Source organism: Herpailurus yagouaroundi, unplaced genomic scaffold, assembly GCF_014898765.1.
Source record: "Herpailurus yagouaroundi ecotype Mexico unplaced genomic scaffold, PumYag 182, whole genome shotgun sequence".
In the NCBI taxonomy this organism is placed as follows: Eukaryota; Metazoa; Chordata; class Mammalia; order Carnivora; family Felidae; genus Herpailurus; species Herpailurus yagouaroundi.
This window is the reverse complement of record NW_024412413.1, coordinates 26,038,880-26,057,765: the sequence shown is the minus strand read 5'-3', so window position 1 is coordinate 26,057,765 and position 18,886 is coordinate 26,038,880. Positions and strand designations below refer to the sequence as shown.

The following is an 18,886-nucleotide window of genomic DNA, read 5'->3' as shown; positions in this document are numbered from 1 at the left end:
ATTTGATTGAGGAGGCTCTATACAATGTCAAGGACTGCACTGAATGTTGGGGATTCAAAGATACAGAAAATGAGGACCCTGTGCCCTATAGGAATTTACAGTTAAGAAATAATTTTCAATCCCATGAATGGGAGTCAATTAATTCAAGCTCTCTGAATGACAATTTGGTAAAGGCTGGACTGAACAACGATGCATCAGTCTGACTACCCAGGAAGCTCTAGTTTCTTCCCTCCTCTGACACGTCAGCACATCTTTCGACAATACGAAGAGCCGAAACCGCTTATTTATCCTATCCATTAAATACGAAAAGAGGATAATTATGTAATTTGGGATCCAGGCAGTCATTTTTCTGAATGAATTTATGCATATGTGTGTTCGCAACTATCTCATTTTTCTCCTGACTGCATGGAAAAGATCACTGCAGTCTATTAGTACACAAGTGGATTCATACTGCGGAATCATTAACAGCAGAGCCATCCCACTGAGAAGTAAGAGGAAATGTCACATATGACCAAAGGCTAAATTATCTATTAAATCAAGTCTTTGAAAATTACAGACACATTTAGTAGGTGCAAGACTATACGAGAACAAGAAAAATTCTAGCAGACTGACTAGTCAGAATAATCTGTGCCAAAAAACAACTTTTAAAAAGTAGCAAAAACGTCTTTTGGACAGCAACAGGAGTTCATTCAACAACTCAACAAATATTTATTCAGCATCTCTTATGTGCCAAGCACCATGCTAAGTTCTAGGGCTATGATAAAGAATGAGACTCAATCTTTCCACAGGACCTCAGTGTCTAACCATGGGAGATAAATATCACGTTCAGGAAGATGTGATAAATGCTGTGAGAGAAGATATATACGGTGCTATGGTGGCAACAGGATCATGGAGTGGCACAGAGAAATCAAGGAATGCTTGCTGGAGAAGAGGAAACTCAGGGAGCATAGAAGCAGCTAGGCCAAGAAGGTAGAGGGAGGGCTGGTGTTCCCGGAAGAGAGAACAGCACATGGAAGGAGACGGCACAGGTGAGACGCTGGGCCGTAGAGTCAGGAAGATCCAGGATACGTTGCATCTCCATCACTGGTTACGTAAGTGACCCTGCAAGTTAATTAATAGTTTCCAGCCTCATCTTTTTTATCTGTAAAATGGAAATAGCAAATTGTACCTCCTCATAGGGGATTCGATGAGGTAAGCACATAAGAAAAGCCTAATAAACACAGCTATTCTCATCAAGATGATTTTAATAGAAAGGGGTACAAGAATTGAGAAAAACATTTGATCTTTGCACTTTGCCTTGAATTTGATCTCAACTTTCCACCGTATCGTCCAATATTCACGTCCAATAAAATGATGATGTCTGGGAATGTAAACTGATGTAACCTCTTATATATAAATACACGTGTTACAGCCAGGGTTAGATTCATTTGTGAGGAACCAAGACCCAAAATGATGATTTAAACAAAATTGAAATGCATTTCTTTTGTATGTCAAAGTCCAGAGGTAGGCAGTGCAGCACCAAGGAAGCCAGCTCTGGTCCATAAAGTCCTCACAGAACCAAAAGTCCTCCGGGACACGGTGCCCACATCCTTCGAGGAGGCCCTTGTTCTCATGATCCAATGTGGTGGCTACAGCTCGGGTGACCATAACTGTGTTCCAGGCAGAAGGATGGAGGAAGAGGTAAACAAGAAAGAGAAGGCAAAGGGCACACACCAGTTCTTTCAAAAGGATCCGAGAGGTTCCCCAACAACCCTTGCACTCACATTCTATCAGCCAGAACCAGCCACCTAGCCTCCTCTGGTGACCAGGAAGGCTGGGAAACAGAGTCTTTATTCTGGACGGCTATGTACCAGCTAAAACTGGTGGGTTCTGAAAAAGAGAGAATGAATGTTGCGCACAACTGGCAGTCGCTGCCACAACATTCCATATACCAGAAACTCAAAATACAATAAATGGATATTTTAAAAGGAGGGCATCATTGACATCACTAAATGCTAGTTATGAGAATTTGCTGCCAGGAATGCCAAGCCTATCGGGAGAACTGGATACACAGAGGTGAGCCACAAAGGAGATGGAAAGAGCTGTTCATAAGTTGCTTGGAGATAACTAGTTTATCAGCAGCTCTTTTTCTCCTCTTTGTGGGTGAGAATGTGAAAAAGTTAACTGATGCTTTCAGAGAATAATACAATGGTCAAGGTAGGCATATTCTTTGATCTAGTAAACCCATCACTTGTATTTTCTTCAACAGTGAAATGTACTATATGCACATGTTTGCCGAAAAATATTCACTGAGAAAACAGATACTTAAATATACTGTAGGACTGAATTACCATACAAAACACTGGCATATATTATATAGCCATTAAAAATTTAAAAAAACATGGATGGGGTGCCTCAGTCGGTTAAAAGTCCAGCTCCTGATTTTGGCTCAGGTCATCATCTCGTGGTTCTTGAGTTTAAGCTCCATACTGGGCTCTGTGCTGACAGTGCAGAGCCTACTTGGGATTCTTTCTTTCCCTCTCTCTACCCCTGCCCCCACTGGTACACACACGCTCTCTCTCTCTCAAAATAAATACACTTAAAAAAATGTTCAAAAATTTTCTTCTGAAGCAAATAGAAATTTTTTTGATTATACTACTTTAAATTATTATAGATGTACATTAAATGTATAAAGATGTGGACATGAATTTAACTTTTTAACACTGACAGACTGATTAAGGGTTCCAATCCCCAGCCCAGTGAAAAGCTAGATGGGTTTATATAAAGTTACAGGGATTTGGGGCGCCTGGGTGGCGCAGTCGGTTGGGCGTCCGACTTCAGCCAGGTCACGATCTCACGGTCCGTGAGTTCGAGCCCCGCGTCGGGCTCTGGGCTGATGGCTCAGAGCCTGGAGCCTGTTTCCGATTCTGTGTCTCCCTCTCTCTCTGCCCCTTCCCTGTTCATGCTCTGTCTCTCTCTGTCCCAAAAATAAATAAACGTTGAAAAAAAAAATAAAGTTACAGGGATTTAAAAAATATAAATAACTCTCTGTTCTGTGTTCTCAAAGAATAAAAAAAAAAAATGTCACCAACAGTGCAAACTTAGTTAAAATGACATCATGTATGACTCTAACCACAATAGTAACTAACTACAAAGCTGACTATTCTGAATTCACCTCCTTTCCTGTCTCTGTATCCTTGATGGAACTAATGAGTGGATTACTGACAATATGGAAACTACGAAGCAAAGGAGTAACTATAACAGTTAAAAAAACAACAGGGGACAAAGTAAACCAAATGATCAAAATAAGATCCTCAGTTTCAAAATAATAATAATTAAAACTGCAATCTTTTCTTTTTTTATTAACTAAAAAACTTTTTTTTTCTTGTTTTATTTTATATTTGAGAGCAACAGAGCGCAAGCAGGGGCGGGGCAGGGAGACGGAGACAGAATCTGAAACAGGCCCCAGGCTCGAGCTATCAGCATAGAACCCGAGGTGGGGCTTGAACTCATGAGCAGTGAGATCATGACCTGAGCCGAAGTCAGACGCCTAACTGACTGAGCCACCCAGACGTCCCTATTTTTTTTAATGTTTACTTATTTTTTGAGAGAAAGAGAGAGAAAGAGAGACAGTGTGAGCTGGGGAGGCGCAGAGAGAGGGAGACACAGAATGAGAAGCAGGCTCCAGGCTCTGAGCTGTCAGCCGTCTCACAGAGGCCATCCAACAGAGGCTGTGAGATCATGACCCGAGCCGAAGTGAGACGTTTAACCGACTGAGCCATCCAGGCGTCCCCAAACTGCAGTCTTTTACAAAAGGTTTGCATCCTCTGAAAAACTCACATGCTCTCTTCTCTCCAAGAGTGTGAGTTACGTACCTTATCATGACTCCCTTTGGCCATGGCTGCCAGGAAGTTCTCCATAACAATCAAAGAGCCTACCTTCGCTCTTTCTCTTCAATGAGGCAGCTGAGCGGTTTGGCAGTGGCGGTGGCCTTGTGCAGATGCAGAGACACAGATCTTTGTGAAGACCCTGATGGGCAAAGCCACCACCCTTGAGATCAAGCCCAGTGACACCACTGACAATGTCAAAGTCAAAATCCAAGACAAAGAGGGCACCCCACCTGTCCAGCAGCATCTGATTTTCGCGGGCAAACAGCTGGAGGCTGGCCACACTCTGTCAGACTACAATATCCAGAAAGAGTCCACCCTGCACTGGTGCTTCGCCCATGGGGCGGCATCATGGAGCTTTCCCTCCACCAGCCGGCCCAGAAACACACCTGTGACAAGAGGATCGGCTGCAAGCCTCATGCTCACCTGCACCCTTGTGCGATCAACTGCCGCAAGAAAAGCAGCGACCACACCGACAACCTGCACCCCAAGAAGAAGGTCAAGTAAGGTCCCTCCACTGGCTCTTCCTTTGCCCACGGGGAAGCCTCCTGCCTGAGCCCCAAGGCCCTGGGGCCTCAATAAAGTTTCCCTTAAGCACCATGGACACATAATAGTTTGCATTCTCTTTCCCTTGGTTCTGATTTTTCATTTTCTAGACCCACTTCATTAATGTCATTATTATACATCTGTTGAAAATCACTTCAATTTTTTTTTAAAGGAGTAGCGTAAGTCAAATAAACAAATTCTCTGGAATCTTTTACGTTCCATCAAAAATTGCACATACTTTAGCTCCTCCTAAGAGAGCTCGTCAGAACTATCCACTATTCCCAAGCTCCTAGGACATGCACTTGTTTTTCCACTGGGGTTAGTCTGGTATTCAAAGGCCATAGAAGTTTTATTCGTTATAGAACAGATGCTGCTTGACTTGGCCAAGCCGGCTGCTGCCTTCATCATCACCACAAAGAGACATTCTGCCTTAACACACAAACACCATGTTTCATCCCGATACCGTGCCTGCGGTTACAAAGTGATCGCTATCATTTTCTCAGCAGAAAAAGTACTATTGCAATTCTCCATCACAGATATTTCAAGCCACCTAATAATATATGCCCCCTTAAAACACTGAACTAGCTGCCTTTGTAAAAGACTGTTGATTTTTATCCTGCATGAATTTTACAAGATAGACAACAAAGGTAAAAATACCAGGAGATTCAACAGCTCTCTCTGGTTTTATTTAAAGGAAAAATTATTCTTTTCTCTCTGCAAGGACATCTTGTTTTTCCTTTCCTATCCATACCACCATTTCACGTTTTGAAAATCACATAATATACAAATAATCCCAAACCCAGCAAAACGCAAGAAGGTTCTCATGGAAATTAACTCTTGTAGCCCAAAGGGAGGATTTCTGATACACTGTTTCATGGCAAGTGCATTTATAAATTCTCTCAGGAATATCTGTCAAGCACCTGCTGTGTGCCTGGCACCAGGCGAGGTCTACACTCTACCTGCTCTTTTCCTACACAATGTCGTTGTGGGGAACACAAACACATCAGCTGAGTTGATTTTCTCCTTGCGCACTATGGTACGGTTGCACCGGCTTAAGTTTTTAAGGATTCTTGTACCTCCAGCCTCTTCAGTGTTCTCACGCAACCGGTGTCTTCTCCGGCACCCAGACCTCCTCCATGAATTCATGCCTGCACACCAGCAACTCTTGGGGCACTGTTCCAGTGCCGCGGCCTGTAGCAGTTACGGGGTGGTACCTGTTTTGTACCAGCTGGTAAGTATCTGCAACAGCGTCCCTGGTGGGCTCCACCTTATTCCAGGTTTGGCCCACAGAGCCAACGCTGCAGCCCCATTTGCCCACCTCACCCATTTCTCCCCGTCCTCTCGTGCCCCCTCCACCCTTCGGCTGCACACAGCAAACTCTGCAGATCAAAGACTCCTCTTCGTTTCTCTCCAGAGGATCGAGGTCTCAGCTTCTCCATTCTGTGACAACTGAAGACGACCAGCTGGGGCTTGTGCCCCTCCCCACAAGGGGATGTTCAAAATGTCCACTTTGTAGGTAGCACCAAGTACGTAAGAGCATTCTCTCTTTTATTATCATGACAAATCTGGAATCATCACAAGGACGCTGCTTAAAGCAAAAATGTGCCACAAAGAAAATGCAACTGTGGGTAACTAGACAATCCACACCAGGGTTTGAAAATTATTCCAACTAGTGACCAGCACTTCGCGCAAGCAGCAACCCCAAATGAAGGCACTGGAGGATGAGGGTACCAGGTGCAGAATCTGAGAAATTGCTCCAGCAATGCTCATGCAAAGCACTGGCCTTCATGCTTTGATGGTAATGCACTCATTTCTCCAACTTCTAGCACACTAAACGCAAGTGTAGTTTAATGATGGCAACTGGATTGAAAGGTAATTGGAAGCTGAAAATAGACACTTTGCTTCATTATAATAATCCTCTACCAGAAATGTTTGTTGTGTAAAAAAAAAAAAAAGCACTATTCCCTAGGCACCTGTTTACAAAGGAATTGCCATTCAAGATTTTAAGGGTATAACCATTAACACTTTTTAAGTCATGAATGCTAATAAGCTTATAAAAACACAAACACATCTGCATTTATTTAAAAATTTTGATTTTGATCAAGGACTCAACATGACTGAATCCTATTTCAGGTACATAAAAATGTGAGAAAGATAAATTCAAACCATAAGCCTATTCTGCTCACCTGATTTCTTTCTAATGCCATTTTCTTCTCTCTTGTTCAAGCAGGCATCATGCCCAGCACACAGCCCAGTGCGGTGCTTAAACTCAGACCCTGAGATCAAGAGTCAGACACTCAACTAACTAAGCCCCCCAGGTGCCCAAAGCAATTTTTTTCTACTCCTCTTTTCATTCCTATTCATTCCCCAAAATCAGGCACCCTACCATGCTTCATACAACTTCTTATGAGAGGCAAGACGTGAACAGCTAATATCATCCTAAATGGGGAAAAACTGACAGCCTTCTCTCTGTAGTCAGGACCAAGACAGGGATGTCCACTCTCACCACTTTTATTCACCATAGTACTGGAAGCCCGAGCCACAGCAATCAGACAACAAAAAGAAATACAAGGAGTCCCAATCAGGAAAGAAGAAGTAAAACTTACACTATTTGCAGAAAACATGACAATACATAGAGAAAACCTGAAAGACTCCACCAAAAAACTGCTAGAACTGATAAATTCAGTAAAGTGGCAGGATACAAAATCAACATACAGAAATCTGTTGCATTTCTGTACACCAATAACGAAGCAGCAGAAAGAAAAATTAAGGATTCAGTCCCCTTTACAATTGCACCAAAAATAATATGATATCTAGGAATGAACTTAACCACAGAGGCGCAAGACCCGTACTCTGAAAACTATAAAACACTGATGAAAGAAACTGAAGGGGACACAAAAAAATGGAAAAACATCCCATGTTCATGGATTGGAAAAACAAATATTGTTAAGATGTCAATACTACTCAAAGCAATCTACAAGTTTAATGCAATCCGTATAAAAATACCAACAGCATTTTCACAGAGCTACAAAAACAACCCTAAAGTTTGTATATATATTACAAAAAGACTTTGAATAGCCAAAGTAATCCTGAAAAAGAAAACAAAGCTGGAGGCATCACAATTCTGAACTTCAAGTTAGATTACAAAGCTATAATATTCAAACCAGTATACTACTGGCATAAAAACAGACACAAAGATGAATGGAACAGAAGATCCATAAATGAACCCACAACTAATGGTCAATTAATCTTCGACAAAGCAAGAAAGACTACCTACTAGGGAAAAGACAATCTCTTCAACAAATGATGTGGGAAAAACTGGACAGCAACACACAGAAGAATGAAACTGGACCACTTTCTCACACCATACACAACAATAATTCAAAATGGATTAAAGTCCTAAATGTGAGACCTGAAACCATAAAAATCCTAGAAGAGAAGACAGGCAATAACTTCTTTGACATCGGCTGTAGCAACATATTTATGGATATGTCTCCTGAGGCAAGAGAAACAAAATAAAAAATAAACTGTTGGGACTACATCAAAATAAAAAGCTTCCGCACAGCAAAGAAAACAATCAACAAAACTAAAAGGCAACCTACTAAATGGGAGAAGATATCTGCAGGTGACAGATCTGATAAAGCGCTAGTATCCAAAGTATATATAAAGAACTTATAAAACTCAACACCCAAAAAATGAATAATCCAATTAAAAATGGGCAGAAGACATGAATATACATTTTTCCAAAAGAAAAATACAGATTGCCAACATACACATAAAAAGATGCTCAAAAAGAAAAAAAAAAAAAGATGCTCAACATCCCTTATTATCAGGGAAATGCAAATCAAAACCACAATGACATATTACCTCACACCAATCATAATGGCTAAAATCAGTAACACAAAAAACAACAGGTGTTAGGATGTGGAGAAGGGGGAACCCTCTTGCATTACTGGTGGGAATTTAAACTGGTGCAGCCATTCTGGAAAACAGTACGGGGGTTCCTCAAAAAGTTAAAAATAGAACTACCCTATGATCCAGCAATCACACTACTAGGTATTTATCCAAAGAATACAAAAACACTAATTCAAAGGGATATATGCACCACGATATTTATAGTAGCTTTATTTCCAATAGCCAAATTATGGAAACTGTCCAGATATCCATTGACTGATGAATGGATAAAGAAGAGGTGGTGTATGTAAATGTGTGTGTGTACATATATACATACATACAATGGAGTATTACTCAGCCATAAAAAGAATGAAATCTTGCCATTTGCAACGCCACGGATGGAGCTAGAGTGTTATGCTAAGTGAAATAAGTCAGTCAGAGAAAGACAAATACCTTATCATTTCACTCATATGTGGAATTTAAGAAGCAAATAAGGGGCACTGGGTGGCTCAGCTGGCTAAACATCCAACTTCAACTCGGGTCACAATCTCACAGTTCATGAGTTCCAGCCCCATGTTGGACTCTGAGCTGACAGCTCTGAGCCTGCTTCAGATTCTCGAACTCTCTGCCCTTCCCCCACTCGCATGTGCGCACGCTCTCTCTCTGAAAAAAAAAATTTTTTTTAAATGAGCAAAGAAAAAAGAAGAGATAAACCAAGAAACAGACTTAACTACAGAGAACAAACTGATGATTACCAGAGGGGAGGGGGGATGGGTGAAAGAGGCGATGGGGATTAAGGAGCGCACTTGCTGTGATGAGCACCAGGCCATGTATGGAACGGCTGAATCATTATATTGTACACCTGTAACTAACAGTACTCTGTATGTTAACAAATTTAACTACAAACTTAAGAGGCACCTGGTTGGCTCAGTCGGTAGAGCGTGTGACTCTTGATCTCAGGGTTGTAAATTCAAGCCCCACACTAGGTGTAGAGATTGCCTAAAAATAAAATCTTAAAAAAGAGAGAGAGAAAAAGAAAAACTTAAAAAAAAAAAAAAAGAGGCTGGGTGCACAGAGTAAGGGAAGAGACAAAATCGTCCAACATTTTTTTCTCTTATGCTACCCCTACAGTCTGCCCAGCCTGTGGAGGTACACTGGGGGGTGATGGTGATGTGATGGTCAGGTAATGGCAGCAGCTACAATTATGTATATACTCTGTTCCAGACATGTCAAAAATATATTCTAACTCTCTCTCTCTCTCACACACACACACACACACACACACACACACACACACCAATAAGGAATACTTTTAAAATCATTTTTTGGGGGACACCTGGGTGGTTCAGTCAGTTAAGTGTCTGATTCTTGATCTCGGCTCAGGTCAAATCTCTTGGTTCATGAGATTCAGCCCTGCATCAGGCTCTGCATTGACAGTGCAAAGCCTGCTTGGGATTCTCTCTCTCCGTCCCGCCCCCATGCTCACGCACGCGTGCTCTCTCTCTCTCTCTCTCTCTCTCTCTCTCTAAGTAAATAAATTCAAAAAACACTTTAAAAATATAATTTTTTGATTGCAAGTAACAGAAAACATGGCTAACTGTAGCTTACAGAAATGGGGCTCTATTTTCCTTGTGTAACAAGAAATCTGGATATAAAGAATTCCAGGGATGCTTGGGAGCATGCTTAGGCCAAGGGGTTGCTGTCTCTGTGACTCTCCGGGTCTCCCCCATCGCAGTCATGAGTGGCTGCAGTGGTTTCCACACATCACATCCAAGCACGGCTACATTCAGAGCAGGAAGCAAGAAGGAGCACAGGAGGAGGTTCTCCTCCCCAACCCCCCTCTTGCCCAGGAAGAAAATCTCCCAGGAGCCCCCCTGCAGACTTCCCCTACATCTCAGACCAGAAGGCACTCATGTACTTGTCTCTAAGCCCAGGGGCATGGCCCATTTTCCTGAGTTTAAGTGACTTTTGCCTGATTTTGGTAGTGGCTTTGGGGCAAACAAGATACAGCTCGACACAGTGCTATCATCTCTAACCTATAGCTGAGCAGACCAGATCTCAGTGAGGTGAGGTGAGGTGACGGTGACCTGCCAAAGGTCACAGGTGGTAAGTGGCGGAGGAGGGATTCAAAACCAGGGATCAGGCTGTTTGTTATTCCACTGAACAGCCTCTCTGACTCCAGCGGTCCCTCCTGCTGGGACCCAATCATCTCTACTTAGGAAGCCCCCCTCTTTTTTTCTTTCATTTTTTCTTAAGATAACCATACTCAGTCTGTGAATTCAACAGTAGAACTAAGTCCAAATCGGTTGGGTCAAAAGCACCTGAGGTATGGATGTTTCTGCTCTGCAGAGAACAGTCACATCCTAATCACCTGGGTCAGGGGTTGGACCCCTTTAACCCAAAGGTCACCAGGGGAGCAGCCATCCTGTTAACGGAGCCACAGGGACTGCAGGTAACAGAGACATGGGGCAAGTGAAGCCTAACAAAGACGTCATCCTCAAGAGTGAGGAGCAAAAAAGCCTTTTGTAAAACTGCAGGCGTCCAGCGTGCACCTCCACCTCGGTCCCAGGCGGCACTGGGCATTACTTAGCGTTTTACTGCAGGCGCCGGGAGGCAGCAGGGGGGGCAGACAATGAAAGGTTCCCAGGGCACACACTACTGCCTGGGCAGCTTTCTTAACCCCTCGGAGCTCTGCTGCCTTTAACCATACAACGGAAATAACAGCAGAACGTAGGTCACAGCACTTCTTTGAGAATTAAAAGATACAATACACGTTAGAGGATTAACAAAACGCTCACTGGAAGAACATCAGTACAGGAGCGGTGGAGTGATACTGGCAGGAGAAACAAACGAATGCTTGCCCCGTAACCTCCAGGGTTTGAAAGATTTCAAGGCACTATCAATTTGCCTCACTATCCTCTCAGCTCTGAGCTTAAAAGTCTGCCTACCTTCTCCCTAAACTCACTCGACTGTGAACAATCACCCCCCAAAACAACCCACAGATAAAGTGTAAAATTTGATATCACGCATCTTGTTTTATTTTTATTCTGTGTATATGATTTCTTGTGTATTTGTGCGTGTGTATAAAGTATCCCAAGGAATCAAGAGAATGTACATACATTTTACGTGCATTTTACATAAGAAGAGAATAATGAAACACCCACATACCCACCCCATAGTTTACAAAAATGAGTGATATCAGTATATTTGAAGCCCTTTGTGTCTTTCTAGAATTCCTGGGCCCTTCCTCCCTCCCCCACGACCCCCTCCCTGCATAGGTAAACATCAATCTGGATTCTGAGTTAATCATTCTGCTTTCTTTATAGCTTCATCACATATATATGTATTTGTAAGCAATAAATCATTTAATTTTGCCTTATTAAACTTCACGTAAGTGAAATTACATAGTAGGTATTCTTCTGCAACTTGCTTTTTCATTGAATATTCATTTTTTTAGTTTTACGTGTTTATACACATAATTATACTTCGTTCATTTTCACTGCTATTATAATATAGCAATGTAATCTGTTGTAGGAATATGTCACTCTTTACTCACCCATTCTCCTGTTTTTGGATATTGCCTTGTTAACCTCAAGATAGACAGGCTTACACAGATCCTAAATATTTAGCATAACCATACAATTTACTCTCTAAACTGAGCCACGTTTGAGAGTGAAGGGGAATGCTATTAATAATTATACCAAGGGGTGCCTGGGTGGCTCAGCTGGTTAAGCGTCTGACTCTGGATTTCAGCTCAGGTCATGAGGTCACTGTGGGACTGAGCCCTGCGTTGGGCTCTGCACTGAAGGCACAGAGCCTACTTGGGATTCTCTGTCTCCCTCTCTCTCTGCCCCTCCCCCATTTGTGCTTTCTTTCTCTCTCTCAAAATAAATAAAAAATTACAAAATATATACAAAGACAACAGGCATAAACAAGATTGCATGTCACACCATAAATACTGAATATTTTCTCAGGATTTCTTTTTTTTTTTTTAATTTTTTCTATGTTTATTCATTTTTGAGACAGTGAGAGAGCGAGAACACAAGCCACGAGCAGAGGAAGGGCAGAGAGGGAGATACAGAATCCGAAGCAGGCTCCAGGCTCTGAGCTGTCAGCACAGAGCCCGACACAGGGCTCAAACCCACAAACCATGAGATCATGACCTGAGCTGAAGTCGGACACTCAACTGACTGAGCCACCCAGGCGCCCCGATTTTCTCAGGATTTCTTAAGCATTCTCCTAAAGTGAAGACTGAGGCATTGAAGTCCAAGCCTGCTTCACTGTGGTTATTAGTTCACACTTCAGAAGTTGTTAGATTCTGCATTTGGTATATAACCCTGAAGGAAAGTCCTAACAATTATTCTTTCTATCCTGGGAAGAAGAAAAGCAAATTCTTTAGGAGGTAGATGGGAAAAATGCAGAGCTTACCAGCCTCTGCTATCTCAGATATTCAGTTTATCATCATGGTTTGTAGAAAATTCCAACTACAATGATAACAGCAAAGATAAAATTTTATTTTTTTATATGTTTATTCATTTTTGAGAGAGAGAGAGAGAGCACGCAAGTGTGAGCACATGAGCGGGGGAGGGGTAGAGAGAGTAGAGGACAGAGGATCTGAAGCAGGCTCTGCCCTGACAACAGTGACCCCCATGCGGGGCTTGAACTCATGAACCATAAGATCATGACCTGAGCCAAAGTTAGATACTCAACCAACTGAGCCACCTAGGTGCCCCAAAGATAGAATTGCAAAGGCCTTAAAATCTAAGTCCTTGTTCTGAGCCAGGACAGGAATAATGGCTTAGTACCTACTGCCTCACTTAATCTTGACTACAACCCTATGTGGCAGATGTGGAAAATGAAGCTCAGAGAGGTAGAGGAATTTGTCTAAGGTCACACTGCACAAAAGGGGTAGATATCAAACACCGTCTCTAAGTAGGTAACCATATAATTTATTACACACCCATTTTGTATAATAAATGACATGTTGGGGAGTGAAAAGGGGGTGTTGTTACAGCAACGGCACCAGGAAGACAGGTGTAAACCAGGACTGTCCAAGGCACACGAGGACATGCAATCACTCCAGTTCTAGCTTTCCAAGGCGCTGTTGTAACCTTCCAGGTTTAGACACAAGTGATTGGGGGACTGGTCAGATTTTGGATCCAAATTTCTGCTGTTCACATTCCTTCTGGGTGGAGATGCACCTCCCCTGAAGGATATTTATAGTCCCTTACCCCTTCCTCTTCAGGACAGCTGCAAGACCTGGGAAGCATCCAGTAGCATCCTTGCATCCAGCACAGAAGGTTGGAGAGGATCATAGTTTGCATCCCCGAGATTCGTAATTAAATTAGAGCAACATTCCTCCGCCCAAAGCATCTGAACAAGCATCGCCTGTTCAGGGCTGCCAGCAGCAGAATTAATGTCCCATTCACTGGAGCAGTCACAGCTCTGAGAGGCCGAGACCACATTCTCTGACTGGGGGATCTGCAGCCCCCTCCTTCAGCAGGTCCCTTGAGACCCCCAGTCTCACTCCTATCTGCCCACATGTATGCTCACACTCTGTCTCCCCCTACCCTCTCTCTCTCACACACATACACACACACACGATAGTTTTTTTTTTTAAAAAACGTTTTGTCATTCATCAAGAAACACCACTGAAGATATGTACACTTTTCTGTATGTTTCTTGTAAGATTTTATTTTTAAGTAATCTCTACGCTCAACGTGGGGCTTGAACTCCCAACCCCGAGATCAAGAGTCACACATTCCACTGAATGAGCCAGACAGGTGCCCCTTTATATATGTTATACTTGAAGATAAAAGGTTTACTTTCTAAAAGTCTAAAACTAAACAAAACAAAACAAAAACCTAAAACTAAAGCCTCTTTTAGTCAAGTACTCTGTTACCTGTACCAAAATTATTTTCACTGTTAAACTATCTGTGTGACCTTGGGCAAGTCCCTTAATTTCTGTGTGTCTATTTATCTGTAATATCACCTAATGTTGTAGAGTGGACATAAGAAGTACTGGATACAAATACATGAAACATGCTTAGCGAGTGCTTGGCACACAAGTAAGCCCTGAAAAAATGTTAGCTGTCTGACTTAGTGGTATTCCACCCTGGGACTTCTATCTCTATCATTTTCTCTGGACAGGGCAAGGGCGAGGGCATACTGAAATGGACAAATTCATCTAACCCTATTGGGGGGCAAAGGAAAGGAATGGGTGAACCCCTTCTGGAGGACAATCTGGCCATATGTACCAAGACCCCAAAAATGTGTGTACCCAGTAATCACGCTCTAGGAATCTATCCTAAGGAGATAAGGCATGCAAACAAGATTCATGTCCGGCATCACTGTTACTTATGGGCACTTGCATGTTACATATAAAAGTCAATATCTGGAAACAATTTTTATACCAGGAAATCGTTAAAGAACTTCGAATGACATGGGAAAGTTGAACATAAAAGCAAGAGGACAGGGCGCCTAACTCAGTGGGAAGAGCATGTAAGTCTTGATCTCAGGGGATGTGTGTTCAAGCCCCATGTTGGAGATAGAGCTCACTAAAAACAAAATAAACTTTAAAAGCAAGAGGCCTATCCATACCCATTAAAAAACAGTAATATGCATAAAAAAGATTAGAAGAAATTAAACCAAAATTTAAGCTAATTGGGAGGATAGTAATCTATCCTCTACATTCTTTCCTTATACTTTTCTATATTTTTAATTATTTTGTAAGTTTATATTACCATTTATAACCAGAAATATAAATGTTAAACAAAGAATCTGTGTCCTCCCAAGGCCTCTGAGGTTACGGCCAACTGCAAACGATCATATCTGACGAAGGACACTACACAATGGAAGATGCCTGAAGGAAGGTGACAGTCTGGCAAAAGGCTTGAACAACAAGCCACAGAAGAATGGCAGAAAGAACGGGATGTGCACCCTGAGGAAGCTGTCATGTGGAAGAAGGATTACACTCACTCCACGAGGCTCCAGGGGGTCGAACCAAGACTATGGGCCAAAGGTGTGAGAAGGGGAGCACACACACACTGTGTGATCATGCTATCAACCTCAGGCTTCCTTCCTGCCCACCAGTAAGGAGCTCCGCCAGAGGTGGCCAGTGGATTCTTTTGCGAGCATGTGGGCAACAACACAACACCGTCCTGAGTCCATCCTCTACCAGCCTCCCAGACCAGTGCACTGTGCACAACCAACCACATGAGTCAGGATCCCTGAAATTCATACAATGAACATCAGCCTGGGCTTAAGTACCTGGCTCTCCTTTTAATCTCTCTCCCGTGCCCTGTAAGCAAGTGTCCTCAGATTTTACACATATTGGGCCATTTCTCTCCATTTTTTCTGCTTGACCATCTTAGCCCAAGCTGCCATCACCTCTCTCTTCCATGGACCACTAAAAATGGCTTCCTAACTAGTTTGTCTTCTCTTTCCACGTGTGCCTCCAGTCCATTTGCTACACAGAAGCTCGAATGGTTTTCTTAGGCTAAAGTAAAAAAATGATTCACACGACCACAAGACTCACACTGGAGACTCCAGACTTTAACAGGGCCCTTTCTCACTGCCCCCGCACTCCAACCAAGCTGGCCACCTTTTAGGTTCCTCATTTGCACTCAACTCTTTCCACATGCCAAACCACTCCATCCCCAACTGTCTTCACCCCTCTGGAACTCAAACTTCAGGTATCATTCCCTAGCTTAAATCTCACAATGGCATCTCAATGCCCTAAGGATCCTTCACGTGGCTTATAGGATTTCTGTGAGCTAGCCACAACTAACCAGTCAGCACCTATAGCCTCCAGGCTCTCAATGAAAGAGAATGCCTCTGAGTCCTTCAAATGCACCAGCATTCCCTTGTCCCTTGGTTTTTATGCATGTTGGTTCTTATGCCTGGAAAAATCTTGTGGCTAATTCTTATCACCTTTAGGGTTCAGCCTAAACGTTACTTCCTCAAGGAAGCTGTCCCTTAGCTCCAAATACTGGCTTAAGTGTCTCTGTGTGTGTGCCTACACCACCTGTAATTATTCCATCATATCATTTATTATACGCCACTGTAATTTTATTTCCTGCTATTTGGTAAACTATATGCTGGCAGGGACGGCATCTGTATTGCTCAGAACTGTTGAGTTAATGACTTCATTAAATACACGACATTCCCTCCATGAATGAGCATGTTAAGGTAAAAAAAAGGAAAATAACAGATCTCAATAGGAAATATTCTAATAAGTGGTATTGTCTTCCTAGAATAATGAAGCAAATCTGATTTCACTCAATTACCTTGTCCTAAACAAAGGTTCATGGGTTGTCACTTTTATTTTCACTACTTGGCACAGTAATTATTTTCCACCAGCATCTGAATGCCCTGGGGCAATCTTCAGTATGCACACAAAAGAATCAATAGGTACTAAACAGACTAAAAAGATGTATAACACTGAATTCATAAAATGGCAGGATATACAAGGAAAGTAAATCAGGAAAACACTGCTAGACATAGGAGTAATAAGCAAAAAATAAATCTTCCATAGTCTGCTTCCCTAAAGCCATAAATAGCTCCTATGAATTCGATAAAATTATTCATGCGAAAGACCTTCAGAATCCCAAACCCTGGTCTGGGTCCTGGCATGGATTCAGGGTCGAAGTTACAACAAACAGGGCCACTGCCCCGTGTGCCTGTACCTGATGACCTTATGGAGCCATCATAACTAACTCTGGATTGCCTACCTCCAAACCTCTTTATATTTGAGAAAAATACATTTCCATCTCATTTCATAGTGGACAGTTTTGTGAGAAACATTGTCCTTTCCACTTATCCCAGGTCAGTCTATTTCAGTGCACTGGTACTAGCTCTCTACTCTGGAGCAAGGCATCCCAGTTTGCTCCTTTTTACACATCATCCCTACAAGTGTCTAGAGACGCCGTGGGATCCACCCTCACGGAGGAAAACCTCAGTGTCCATGTAACCTTGGGCAAGTTGCCTAAGTGTTCTGTGCCTCATTCTTCACCTACAAGGTAAAGGAAGACTCCTTCCTTTTCTCTCTCTTTTCTCAGAAATATTGCTCACAGGTGGGGAGCCTAGGTGGCTCAGTCAATTAAGCGTCTGACTCTTAATCTCAGCTCAGGTCTTGACCTCAGGGTCATGAGTTCAAGCCCCACACTGGGCATGAAGCCTACTTAAAAAACATATACATATATACGTGTGTGTGTGTGTGTGTGTGTGTGTGTGTACAAAGAGAAGAGCAAAAGTTCTTGAGTCAGATGAGGTTCAAATCACTGCATGGCTATGTGATCTTGGGCAAGCACTTAACCTTCACAAGCCAGTTTTCTCATCTTTAAAATGGCTTGCTTTGCAGGGCACTGTAAGGATCGGATGAGATAGTGAACGTGAAGCACTTACCATAGAGGCTGATATTCGTAGGCCCAGGAGCTCTCACCACAAAACAGCAGCTATTATCATCTCCTTTTCCTCCGTGTAGTACTGTCAGCTATGGCAACAGCAGCTAACAATTACTAAGCACTCGTGTCGGGCACTGCCTAAGCATATTTCACAAACATAAGTCATTTAATTCCCACATCCAGGCAAGCACTAATATAATCTCCATTCTACAGATGAGGAAACTGAGGCACGAGATGCCAACTACCTTGCCGAGGTCACACAGCTTAGAGAGGCGAGTCCAGTCAATGTGACTCCAGAGCCCCTGCTGTTACTGCCAGAATACGCCATACTGCTGGCTATCTATAGGCACTGTCACGTCTCCCCAAGCAATGTGAGAGGTTCCTCAGGGCATGGCCTGCACCGTCTACTTCTCAGTGTCCTCCATAGCAGCCACCAGGGAATCTTACCCACCACAAGCCCTTCAAGTCCCTGTGGTAACAGATTAGCAGACAAGTGACAACAGAATCAATTAACCAGTTTCCAAAACACCTATATTGTCAGATGACCTCGCCGTAGACCATTTGTCTCCTGAACCAAGATGGGCCTAAAGTGAGGCACCAAAGGGTCTGTGCCACAGGAATGGAAGATCCCTCCACCCAGAGCACAGCTCTTGGACGTTAAGAATGAGATCCCTAAAGCCTTGACAAACTCTGAAAACAATTCTGACCAGTGTTTATATGCTTCTAGAGTCTGAACTGTCTGAGTTTAAGGCCTCTGTCTTTCATTTAAATTAAAATACCTGCCAGAGAGAATGAAATGCACCCCAGAGTTTCCCCCTTGGAACTGATGGACCACAGAACTATTCATGCTGTTATTATCAGGGACATTTCTGAGTATATCACCATGCAAATAAGGGGCTAGGGAATGCAGGTGATAGGACACAAACCTCATCAATACAGAATCTATTAATTTGGAACATTATCATTCATAGTTCTGAATTTTATTTTAAATTATCTATAAAGAAAAATGACATGAATAACTGAATAAACACAATCAATTCATCCATTCTATTAATACTTATGTGAATCTATCATGGGCCAGCACTAGAGTAATATCATAGATGTTATTCCATATAATTCTCTTTAAAAGAGAACTCTTTAGTGCAGAAAGTTATGTCTACAATTCAAAATAAGTTT

General features: G+C 42.6%; 1 protein-coding gene, 1 long non-coding RNA gene and 1 pseudogene across 3 annotated transcripts in view; 2 read left to right on the top strand and 1 right to left on the bottom strand.

Annotated features, from left to right (window-relative positions):
- TMCC3 (transmembrane and coiled-coil domain family 3) overlaps window positions 1-18,886 on the bottom strand; it is a 329,048-nt gene that overhangs the window by 251,766 nt on the left and 58,396 nt on the right. The window lies entirely within an intron of this gene.
- On the top strand, window positions 579-15,571 carry LOC121040603 (uncharacterized). The gene is made up of 2 exons (XR_005795364.1): window positions 579-2,055; window positions 15,102-15,571. It is a non-coding gene; the product is annotated as an uncharacterized LOC121040603 (long non-coding RNA).
- LOC121040602 (ubiquitin-like) lies at window positions 3,614-6,161 on the top strand (annotated as a pseudogene).